Consider the following 11,998-nt stretch of genomic DNA (forward strand, 5'->3'; position numbering starts at 1 on the left):
ATGTTTGTAAGAGAGTTTATAGAAGGTCATACTTCCAACGATTATAACCCCATTATTAATTTGGAATTTGGGAAAACATCCTTGATTAAAGTTGTAGTCCTTTGAAATAGCTTTCCAACGGTATATTATGGAGGTCAAACGGACATCTTTGCAAAGAGTTATGCCCGTTTTACTGAAGCCTGTCTTCGCTGGAAAATAGGTGACTTCGACGGGAAGATCGACGTTTCGTCGATCTGATCGACGGTTCGTCGATCTGATCGACGGTTCGTCCTTTGAACCGTCGATTGTGCATTGTTCACTGGAAATTTGACCAATTCGACGGAGCATATCGACGCTCCGTCGATCTGATCGACGGTTCGTCGTTTGAACCGTCGTTTGGTCCGTTAAGTACGTTTTCGGGTCAAAAGTCGGGTTTACGCGTTTTCTTGTTATATTTGGGGTTGGGGTTTATTTCCCCAACACCCCATTCACGAAAATTCTCTCTAAACTCAGAGACAACAAATCCCAAACCTCAAGATCTTCCAAGGTAAGTTTTTATCATGATTCTAAGTTGAATTTAAGTCCCTAATCCCTTTCTAACTTGAGTAAAACTCTTCTAATCCATAGAGTTAGGATTGGAACATTTTTGTTGGATGTGGAAACCCTAGAACCCGAATTCAAGAGGATTGGACTTCAAAAAGGTAATGTTTTTATCCCTAATCATTTATAGTTGTGAATTGATGAATTCTTGGGAGAATAATATTTGGGTTGGATGAAGAGAATTATATGAACTATGCTAGAGTTGTTGAATTGTTGATTTGGGATTGTTGTATTCATATGGGTGATGAAGAATGATGTTAATTACATCTAATTGAGATTTTAGCATTAGCTAGAAGTAAAAGAATGGAGATTGGGTGAAGAAAACACCATTAATGAGGGTTATAGAGCTTCATGCCCACTAAGTGTTTGATAAAATGCTTAGATGAACAAAACATGGATATTGTTGCTAATATAGGATCCCTATGACTTGTATTGCTATAGATTGAAGTTGAAGGGGTTGAAGGACATTGTGATACGCTCAAAAACGGAAAGTTAAGGTATGTAGAACTTCCATCCACATGTGGGAATCTCTACGTTCTTCCCCATGATTCGCTTCGTAAAATATATGAAGTTCAAATCCTAGGGCATTAAACCCAACATATTGGTAGCCCGTAATTATGTATGTATGTACATGAATTTTGTATCTATGTTCGTTATTGTATTCCTAATCTTCCATTACGGATATTAGGAATCTTAGCTAAATCCATGAATCATGAATTCTTCCTCATGTGTTCTCATTATGTTTATATGAAACTTTATGATTTCATCCAGCAAGTTACAAGCATGTTGTTATATCCTGTATTTTCGTACGTCGGAAAGCGTGCGAGTTAAATGATATTAGTAACGGACACGAGGTTATCCCCCAAGCTTATAGGTGGTTAAAGTGACGGTACGCATGTACCGTAAGGATTTGAGGTTAAACAAATCGAAGAAAATAAGTTTCGTCGAGGTTTGAAAATTTATTTGAATAAAATACGATCCAAGCCATAATATCCTGAATTTTGGATCAGGAAATTTAACCGTCCAACATGAGCACATTTACCCAAACCTGGAGAATTTAGTCATATTGAAGCAGGAAAATTAAGAATTCAGTATATACAAGAAGTGGAGTGCGGAAATAAATTAGGACTTAACAAGTGTAACGACGGTGATTGAGAATAATACTCGGTGCATGTACAAAGAGGCTATGGACTAAAATTCTACCACATAATTATGATAATGAGTATATAAATTATGTTAAAAGTGGTTGATATTTAAGTAAATTGGGGACAAGATATTAACATCTAATCATGTTGGGAAACAAAGTGGACAAGTGAAGGTCTATGTGACATCCTATTACATATAGACACAAATTATTATTTTTACTTAGACCTAGGACACGTTTTGAGAATTAAATGTATAGTAAGCATGAAGTGGGCCTTATGTGTAATCCTATTACACTATATTATTATGGAGTGGGTCGTATCTTCAATTGTGGCATGCACAAAGTGCTATTGTGGCAGCCTAGGCGTGAATACTATAAAAGTTTGGCCAACAAGTGGCACGTGTAAAGGGTAAAAGATCAGTTAAAGTTTTAAGCTCATTTGCCTTTGGTATTTTTTTTTAAGTAAACTCATTTTAATAAATATTTGAAAAGTATGATTTTCTATAGCTATTACTGTTACTACTTCTCGAATACGTTTTAGATTATATGTGCTGAGTGAGGACATTTATAAATGAGATTTTATTTGTTATGAGAATATAAATTATTTTCTCTTATAGAAAGTTATTTTTTTCCATTATGAGAATTGATAGTACAAAATTTGTACTCTTGATATTAGGTTGAGAAAAGATTATAATTTGACAAACATAATTTCTAGATGTATTAGTTTTTGTGAAATACCTGTATGTCTTAAGTTGATATGATATTTCAATAACAAAAGTTTTGAAAGTTTATGTATTTCAAAGAAATATTAAAATATTAGTGTATGAGATTACATCTTATGATCTTACTTTTATATTAAAATAATTGGAGGGGTGGCATATCATCCACGTTACCACATGGATTTTGGACATGTATTAGACATCATCACTACTTATTCATTCTTTATAATTAAGAAATTTGGCCAGCAATAATCTTTTTCTGATAAGTTTCCATCTGACTCCATAACATCCCGTATTTTTATACATTTAATTATTCGTAAATAAGTTTAAGGACAAGATTAATTTTGAGATATGAGACAAGGATTTTTAATCCCGATTTTATTAGTACTCAGTTTACTAATTAATTGCAATTAGTGTGGAAACATTAGCGAAGTGGGAAATTAATTAACCATGATCATATTATTTAGTGGGGAGATATTAGAGGAGCTTAGGTGTCCTTTGTTCATGAAGTAACTTTTATTAGCATATTTTATTAAGTGCAAGGTGCCTAACTTTCCTTGAAATATGTATTGTTATCAGAACAATGAATATGTATCCACCACCAAACCTATATTATTTAATTCATGTCCATCTTATCTTTTTTGATAAGATATCGATATATATATATATATATATATATATATATATATCTTAGCTACCTTCTGTAATAAACAAGAATGATCCAGGAATTTCTTTTCTCTTTCTCCTTTGGGAAGCAGCAATGAAGTGCAACAAATATTTGGGATCCCACGTTTTACGTTAATTACATATATTGGTTTCATAAGAGGAATGAGAAATAGCAATGTTGTTCCAGTGGATCAGCTTAGTTTTTTTTTTGTAAATTCAAGCACGGAGGTTGGTTTTATTTTGTCGTGTTAATGAATTCGGACTTTCTTCGAAGAAAAGTAAGGTGGAAGAAGATCATTTCTTGGCATATAAGGTTTATCATATTAATTGTGGAAGTTCTTGGCTGGACTAAGCTCTTGAACGACGTAAGGTATGTAAAGCGCAACCCTTCTTTCTTTTGGCATGTCTTAGTTTTCAATAGGCTATATCACGAGCCTCGAGGAAATTCCAAATTCGAAATCCGAGCACGTTATGATCCATATATATTTCTTGGCACTCTTATGTATGATGTGATGAAATATGAACCATTATGTCTTCAAAGTAATTGAATTCCATATGTTGTACAAAAAGTTGTTTTAAGAAATTCTGTAACTACGAAACGCCGTATCTTCCACATAAAGGCTCGGATTGCTTTGATATGTTCGTAGAAGTTTGTATGGCGTATGATAAGTATGTTTTCCATAGGCGGGCCTGGCTCGGGTCAATACCCGTCCGTGGGTCCCGCGACTTTCCTTTATGTAATTCGGACGACTTTTGAAAGAATTTGGTATGATTATCATTTCGAATTTCAAGTATGGTCATTTACTTATATTTGAGTCTATGATAATGATTTTATGCATATGGTTACTCATGACTCTGCTCGTGCGTTCTGTTATATCTTTCGCCGGTTCCCGGGCCGGTTCTGTTGTCGTGCGCACTTTGATATACTCCGGTGTTATGCTGTGTTCATGGTTCACCGAGCTACTCGCTAAAGAGGGTCGGGTTCCACTTATATTTGGTGTTATGCTGTGTATGGCGTTATGCTGTGTTGTGATATGTGACGGGGATACGGAGATTTGAAACCTTCTGGTGTTATGCTGTGTTATGGCGCCATTGACGGGCGGGCGACCATATTCTTCTGTACCTTATGCATGACTTATATTTTAAAAGTAAACATTTTGATATGTTGGATTTTTTACTTATGTTCTGTACTACTATTTCGTTTATGCCTCAGGTTTGATTTTGTAGTTTCTGCTTTGCATACTCAGTACATATTTCGTACTGACCCCCTTTCTTCGGGGGGCTGCGTTTCATGCCCGCAGGTACAGAAGCACAGTTTGGTGACCCACCAGTTTAGGACACCCTCTTCTGCTGTTTGGAGTGCTTCTCTTATTTCGGAGCCTACCTTTTGGTATATATCTTAGTTTGTTACATATGTATATATTTGTTCAGGGGTACGGCAGGGCCCTGTCCCGTCATATGTTTCTGTTATGGTTTGTAGAGGCCTGTAGTCATCTATGTGGGTCATGGGTCATGTTTGTTTGTTTGTGATTATGATCTGCGTCTTAATGCAGCCCCGTTTACTATTATGGCCAAAACGGCCCATTTGTTATACATGTGTGTGTATCTGGGCGATGTCCATTCCGCCAGCCTACTGGATTTGATATAATGTGTCCGTACGGGCGACCGCTTAAGATGATATTTGTTTTCAGTATTTGATTAAAATGATGTATGTTAAGTTTGAACAAACCTTTGATATGTCAATCTGGTACGTAAGTCTGTTTGGGTGTCCAGATAGGGCACCAGTCGCGGCCCACGGGGCTGGGTCGTGACAGAAGTGGTATCAGAGCGGTTTGTCCTCGGAATGTCTACAGGCCGTGTCTAGTAGAGTCTTGTTTATCGGTGTGTTGTGCACCACATCTATAAACAGGAGGCTACAGGACATTTAGGGTGTTACCTTTCTTTCGATCTTAGACCGTGCGATAGAGCCCAGCCATAGGAAATGAAATTCCTTTTACTAACCCTTGATTTCAGCTGAAGCACGGCATCGACAGAAGAAAATGACTGATGATATTGGAAGCTACACAGTACACGAGTAAGCAATGGTATGAAAGATGTATGTCGAGTAAGGTATTTGAAGTACGATTGAAATATAAAGTTGAAGATTGAAAGGGAAAGTAAATAGGAAAGTGTAATAGGTGCCGTTTGAGTTGGACATGTGAGGTAAGTCTCGACATCTTCATACTTTTCCTTGAAATTGTTAGCCCTGTGTGGCTATGATACGATACGATATATACGTATATATGTTGGCCCTGTGAGGCATTGTTGGTATTTCCTGCGTGCAGGTTCTGGGATAGTAAGAAGTACAGAGGAAACTCTGCCCAAATTTTTCCAGAAATAGAAAAAAGGAAGAGAATGGGATATAAGTTCATAATATGTTTTGAAGGTTAATATATGAAAAGATGACAAGAAATGAAAGAGTATGAGTACAATAGTGGCGCATGCAGGAATAAGGATAAAAAGAGATGTTGCACAGAAGAAATACAATATAGAGATTATAATATAATGATGCCGCACGTAGAAGAATAACAAAGGAAGTAATGAAAAGTATGACAAATTATTGTGACATGATAATGGATGTGTGTTAAAATGAAATAATATAAAATACGTTTGTTGTATATTAGTGGGTAATAAATGATGTTATTAGTATGAACATAATGTGTAGTGTAGTCAAAAGGTTGTAAATATACAGAGAATAAGATAAAGAATTGAGGGATATGTTTGACCCTTTTCCAAATAATTAAACACTCCCAGATCCAGTATAGGAACGTATGATTTTGGAAGAACATTAGGTTAAATTAATAAAGTTAGTTCAGGGTACATGATAAATAAACAAAGATAAAGTAATAAAATAAAGTTGTTTAGGGTTGGTTTTCGAGCAAAGACATATCTTTGGTCTGCCATGGGTTTAGATCTTCCTCAGAGTAATTGATTTGTTATAAAATCGTCATAACCAGTATACTTATGCTGGACTAGTTTAACATTCGAGGACGAATGTTCTAAAGGAGGGAAGAATGTTATATCCTGTATTTTCGTACGTCGGAAAGCGTGCGAGTTAAATGATATTAGTAACGGACACGAGGTTATCCCCCAAGCTTATAGGTGGTTAAAGTGACGGTACGCATGTACCGTAAGGATTTGAGGTTAAACAAATCGAAGAAAATAAGTTTCGTCGAGGTTTGAAAATTTATTTGAATAAAATACGATCCAAGCCATAATATCCTGAATTTTGGATCAGGAAATTTAACCGTCCAACATGAGCACATTTACCCAAACCTGGAGAATTTAGTCATATTGAAGCAGGAAAATTAAGAATTCAGTATATACAAGAAGTGGAGTGCGGAAATAAATTAGGACTTAACAAGTGTAACGACGGTGATTGAGAATAATACTCGGTGCATGTACAAAGAGGCTATGGACTAAAATTCTACCACATAATTATGATAATGAGTATATAAATTATGTTAAAAGTGGTTGATATTTAAGTAAATTGGGGACAAGATATTAACATCTAATCATGTTGGGAAACAAAGTGGACAAGTGAAGGTCTATGTGACATCCTATTACATATAGACACAAATTATTATTTTTACTTAGACCTAGGACACGTTTTGAGAATTAAATGTATAGTAAGCATGAAGTGGGCCTTATGTGTAATCCTATTACACTATATTATTATGGAGTGGGTCGTATCTTCAATTGTGGCATGCACAAAGTGCTATTGTGGCAGCCTAGGCGTGAATACTATAAAAGTTTGGCCAACAAGTGGCACGTGTAAAGGGTAAAAGATCAGTTAAAGTTTTAAGCTCATTTGCCTTTGGTATTTTTTTTTAAGTAAACTCATTTTAATAAATATTTGAAAAGTATGATTTTCTATAGCTATTACTGTTACTACTTCTCGAATACGTTTTAGATTATATGTGCTGAGTGAGGACATTTATAAATGAGATTTTATTTGTTATGAGAATATAAATTATTTTCTCTTATAGAAAGTTATTTTTTTCCATTATGAGAATTGATAGTACAAAATTTGTACTCTTGATATTAGGTTGAGAAAAGATTATAATTTGACAAACATAATTTCTAGATGTATTAGTTTTTGTGAAATACCTGTATGTCTTAAGTTGATATGATATTTCAATAACAAAAGTTTTGAAAGTTTATGTATTTCAAAGAAATATTAAAATATTAGTGTATGAGATTACATCTTATGATCTTACTTTTATATTAAAATAATTGGAGGGGTGGCATATCATCCACGTTACCACATGGATTTTGGACATGTATTAGACATCATCACTACTTATTCATTCTTTATAATTAAGAAATTTGGCCAGCAATAATCTTTTTCTGATAAGTTTCCATCTGACTCCATAACATCCCGTATTTTTATACATTTAATTATTCGTAAATAAGTTTAAGGACAAGATTAATTTTGAGATATGAGACAAGGATTTTTAATCCCGATTTTATTAGTACTCAGTTTACTAATTAATTGCAATTAGTGTGGAAACATTAGCGAAGTGGGAAATTAATTAACCATGATCATATTATTTAGTGGGGAGATATTAGAGGAGCTTAGGTGTCCTTTGTTCATGAAGTAACTTTTATTAGCATATTTTATTAAGTGCAAGGTGCCTAACTTTCCTTGAAATATGTATTGTTATCAGAACAATGAATATGTATCCACCACCAAACCTATATTATTTAATTCATGTCCATCTTATCTTTTTTGATAAGATATCGATATATATATATATATATATATATATATCTTAGCTACCTTCTGTAATAAACAAGAATGATCCAGGAATTTCTTTTCTCTTTCTCCTTTGGGAAGCAGCAATGAAGTGCAACAAATATTTGGGATCCCACGTTTTACGTTAATTACATATATTGGTTTCATAAGAGGAATGAGAAATAGCAATGTTGTTCCAGTGGATCAGCTTAGTTTTTTTTTTGTAAATTCAAGCACGGAGGTTGGTTTTATTTTGTCGTGTTAATGAATTCGGACTTTCTTCGAAGAAAAGTAAGGTGGAAGAAGATCATTTCTTGGCATATAAGGTTTATCATATTAATTGTGGAAGTTCTTGGCTGGACTAAGCTCTTGAACGACGTAAGGTATGTAAAGCGCAACCCTTCTTTCTTTTGGCATGTCTTAGTTTTCAATAGGCTATATCACGAGCCTCGAGGAAATTCCAAATTCGAAATCCGAGCACGTTATGATCCATATATATTTCTTGGCACTCTTATGTATGATGTGATGAAATATGAACCATTATGTCTTCAAAGTAATTGAATTCCATATGTTGTACAAAAAGTTGTTTTAAGAAATTCTGTAACTACGAAACGCCGTATCTTCCACATAAAGGCTCGGATTGCTTTGATATGTTCGTAGAAGTTTGTATGGCGTATGATAAGTATGTTTTCCATAGGCGGGCCTGGCTCGGGTCAATACCCGTCCGTGGGTCCCGCGACTTTCCTTTATGTAATTCGGACGACTTTTGAAAGAATTTGGTATGATTATCATTTCGAATTTCAAGTATGGTCATTTACTTATATTTGAGTCTATGATAATGATTTTATGCATATGGTTACTCATGACTCTGCTCGTGCGTTCTGTTATATCTTTCGCCGGTTCCCGGGCCGGTTCTGTTGTCGTGCGCACTTTGATATACTCCGGTGTTATGCTGTGTTCATGGTTCACCGAGCTACTCGCTAAAGAGGGTCGGGTTCCACTTATATTTGGTGTTATGCTGTGTATGGCGTTATGCTGTGTTGTGATATGTGACGGGGATACGGAGATTTGAAACCTTCTGGTGTTATGCTGTGTTATGGCGCCATTGACGGGCGGGCGACCATATTCTTCTGTACCTTATGCATGACTTATATTTTAAAAGTAAACATTTTGATATGTTGGATTTTTTACTTATGTTCTGTACTACTATTTCGTTTATGCCTCAGGTTTGATTTTGTAGTTTCTGCTTTGCATACTCAGTACATATTTCGTACTGACCCCCTTTCTTCGGGGGGCTGCGTTTCATGCCCGCAGGTACAGAAGCACAGTTTGGTGACCCACCAGTTTAGGACACCCTCTTCTGCTGTTTGGAGTGCTTCTCTTATTTCGGAGCCTACCTTTTGGTATATATCTTAGTTTGTTACATATGTATATATTTGTTCAGGGGTACGGCAGGGCCCTGTCCCGTCATATGTTTCTGTTATGGTTTGTAGAGGCCTGTAGTCATCTATGTGGGTCATGGGTCATGTTTGTTTGTTTGTGATTATGATCTGCGTCTTAATGCAGCCCCGTTTACTATTATGGCCAAAACGGCCCATTTGTTATACATGTGTGTGTATCTGGGCGATGTCCATTCCGCCAGCCTACTGGATTTGATATAATGTGTCCGTACGGGCGACCGCTTAAGATGATATTTGTTTTCAGTATTTGATTAAAATGATGTATGTTAAGTTTGAACAAACCTTTGATATGTCAATCTGGTACGTAAGTCTGTTTGGGTGTCCAGATAGGGCACCAGTCGCGGCCCACGGGGCTGGGTCGTGACACATGTTTTCAAGTCAAGTATATATATATGATTATGAACTATTGTTATTACTCATGCATCAAAAACATGTTTTGCAAGACTATGACAAGTTATCTTATGAAACTATATTTACAAGTTATTGTAACACCCCGTACTTTTAATGAAAGTTTTTACCACGATCCTAGACTTAGAACATCAGATAAAGAATGTGGGAATTGAAATTTTTCCGTTAAGTTGTGATATGGTGGTTTACGCCCATGAACAGTGGTCGTATTTCAATTTACGACCATGAACAGTGCCCGTAAACTGAAACCAAGAATTTCTGAACATTCTGGAATTTGACATTTTGAGGTCATATGGTTAAATACGGACCGTATTTCACTTTACGGCCCGTATTTCAAAACGTGTTTGGAATTTGGGAAAACTTCCTTGATAAAAGTTGTAGAGCATTGAAATACCTTTCCAACGGTATCTTACGGGGGTCAAACGGACATTTGTGCAAAGAGTTATGGCCATTTTACTGAAGAGAGACAGTGCAGTCCATATGGCAGAATACGGACCGTATTGCAGTTTACGGCCCGTAAACTTGAAATACGGCCAGCACAGTGCTGGACGTAAACTGCATTTTCCAAAACATTATATGTTCGTTTATATCAGTTCAAGTCATTATTTTTCATTCCCTCAAACCCTAGAACGACCTCCTACTCTCCTCCAACATGAAGAACACCAAGGTAAGTCCATTCCAATTATTCCAACTCAATTCTAACATATATCCTTGTAATCTAAACAAGAAATAATCATTCCTAATCTAGGGTTTTCAAGAAAACCCATCTCAAGATTCAAGAATCAAGATTTAGGAAATCTTTTTCAAAATCCAAGTCTTTAATTCAAGTTTTGGAGCAACTAAGGTATGTAGAACTTCCATCCACATGAGGGAATCTCTATGTTCTTCCCTATGCTTCGTTTCCTTGATATCCATGAAGTTCAAATCTTAGGGCACTAAATCCAACATATTGGTAGCCCGTATTTAAGTATTTATGTACATGAATTTTGTATCTATATTCGTTGTTGTATTCCTAATCTTCCATTACGGTTATTAGGAACCCTAGCTGAATTCATAAATCATGAATTCTTCCTCATGTGTTCTCATTATGTTCATATGAAACTTAATGATTTTAGTTTGCAAGTTACAAGCGTGTTTCCAAGTCAATTACAAATATATGATTATGAACTATTGTTATTACTCATGCATCAAAAACATGTTTTGCAAGACGATGACAAGTTATCTTATGAAACTATATTTACAAGTTATGATTTATGAAAACCATGTACAAGCAAGTTATGATTTATGAAAACCATGTACAAGCAAGTTACGATTTATGAAAACCATGTACAAGCAAGTTATGATTCATGAAAACCATGTACAAGCAAGTTATGATTTATGAAAACCATGTACAAGCAAGTTATGATTCATGAAAACCATGTACAAGCAAGTTATGATTCATGAAAACCATGTACAAGCAAGTTATGATCATGAATACTATGTACAAGCAAGTTACGATTCATGATATACCATGGGCAGCAAGTGCCACTATTTTACATGTTCATGTTTTGGGAGTTGCATTAATTACCGAGGAGGGCTTCAGATAGCCTGAAACTACGTAGCCACCGTAGGATGAGGATCGCTCCACCCATGTCCCGGACGATCTCTCATAATGACTGGATCCTTTCATATTTTATTAAATCTCATGTTCCCTGGCAAGGACTGAGTGTTCTGCTGGCGGGACGCAAGCACCAGACCATGGATCGGTTATAAGTTATTGCTCTCCCTACTTATGATATTTTTACCATGTTTTATATGTATATGTATGCACTCATGTTCATGTCCAAGTTTTTCAGTTTCAGCTCTTATCATGTTTTTCCATATCCCATGTTGTTTCTTTCGGTTGCTTTACATACCAGTACATTCAATGTGCTGACGTCCCATTTTATTGCTCGGGGGCCTGCATTTCACGATGCAGGTACTGATATACAGGACGACACATGTGCTCCGTAGGACAACATTCGTATCAGCTTATTGGTGAGCCCCATCTCATTCGGGGTTTAGTCAACTTTTGTTTTATGATTAATTATGCATCTAAAGGTATGCTGGGGGCCTTGTTCCAGTAAGTATGTTTTCCAGTTAGACTCATGATAGAAGTTTCATAGACTAGACAAGTCAGTTATGTCATGTCAGACATTTGGAGTCGTATAGCCATTTTGGCTCACTCATGCTTAAACAAGTATTTTATTAAGTATTATGACTTACC

This window comes from Lycium barbarum, chromosome 10 (genome assembly GCF_019175385.1).
Source record: "Lycium barbarum isolate Lr01 chromosome 10, ASM1917538v2, whole genome shotgun sequence".
In the NCBI taxonomy this organism is placed as follows: Eukaryota; Viridiplantae; Streptophyta; class Magnoliopsida; order Solanales; family Solanaceae; genus Lycium; species Lycium barbarum.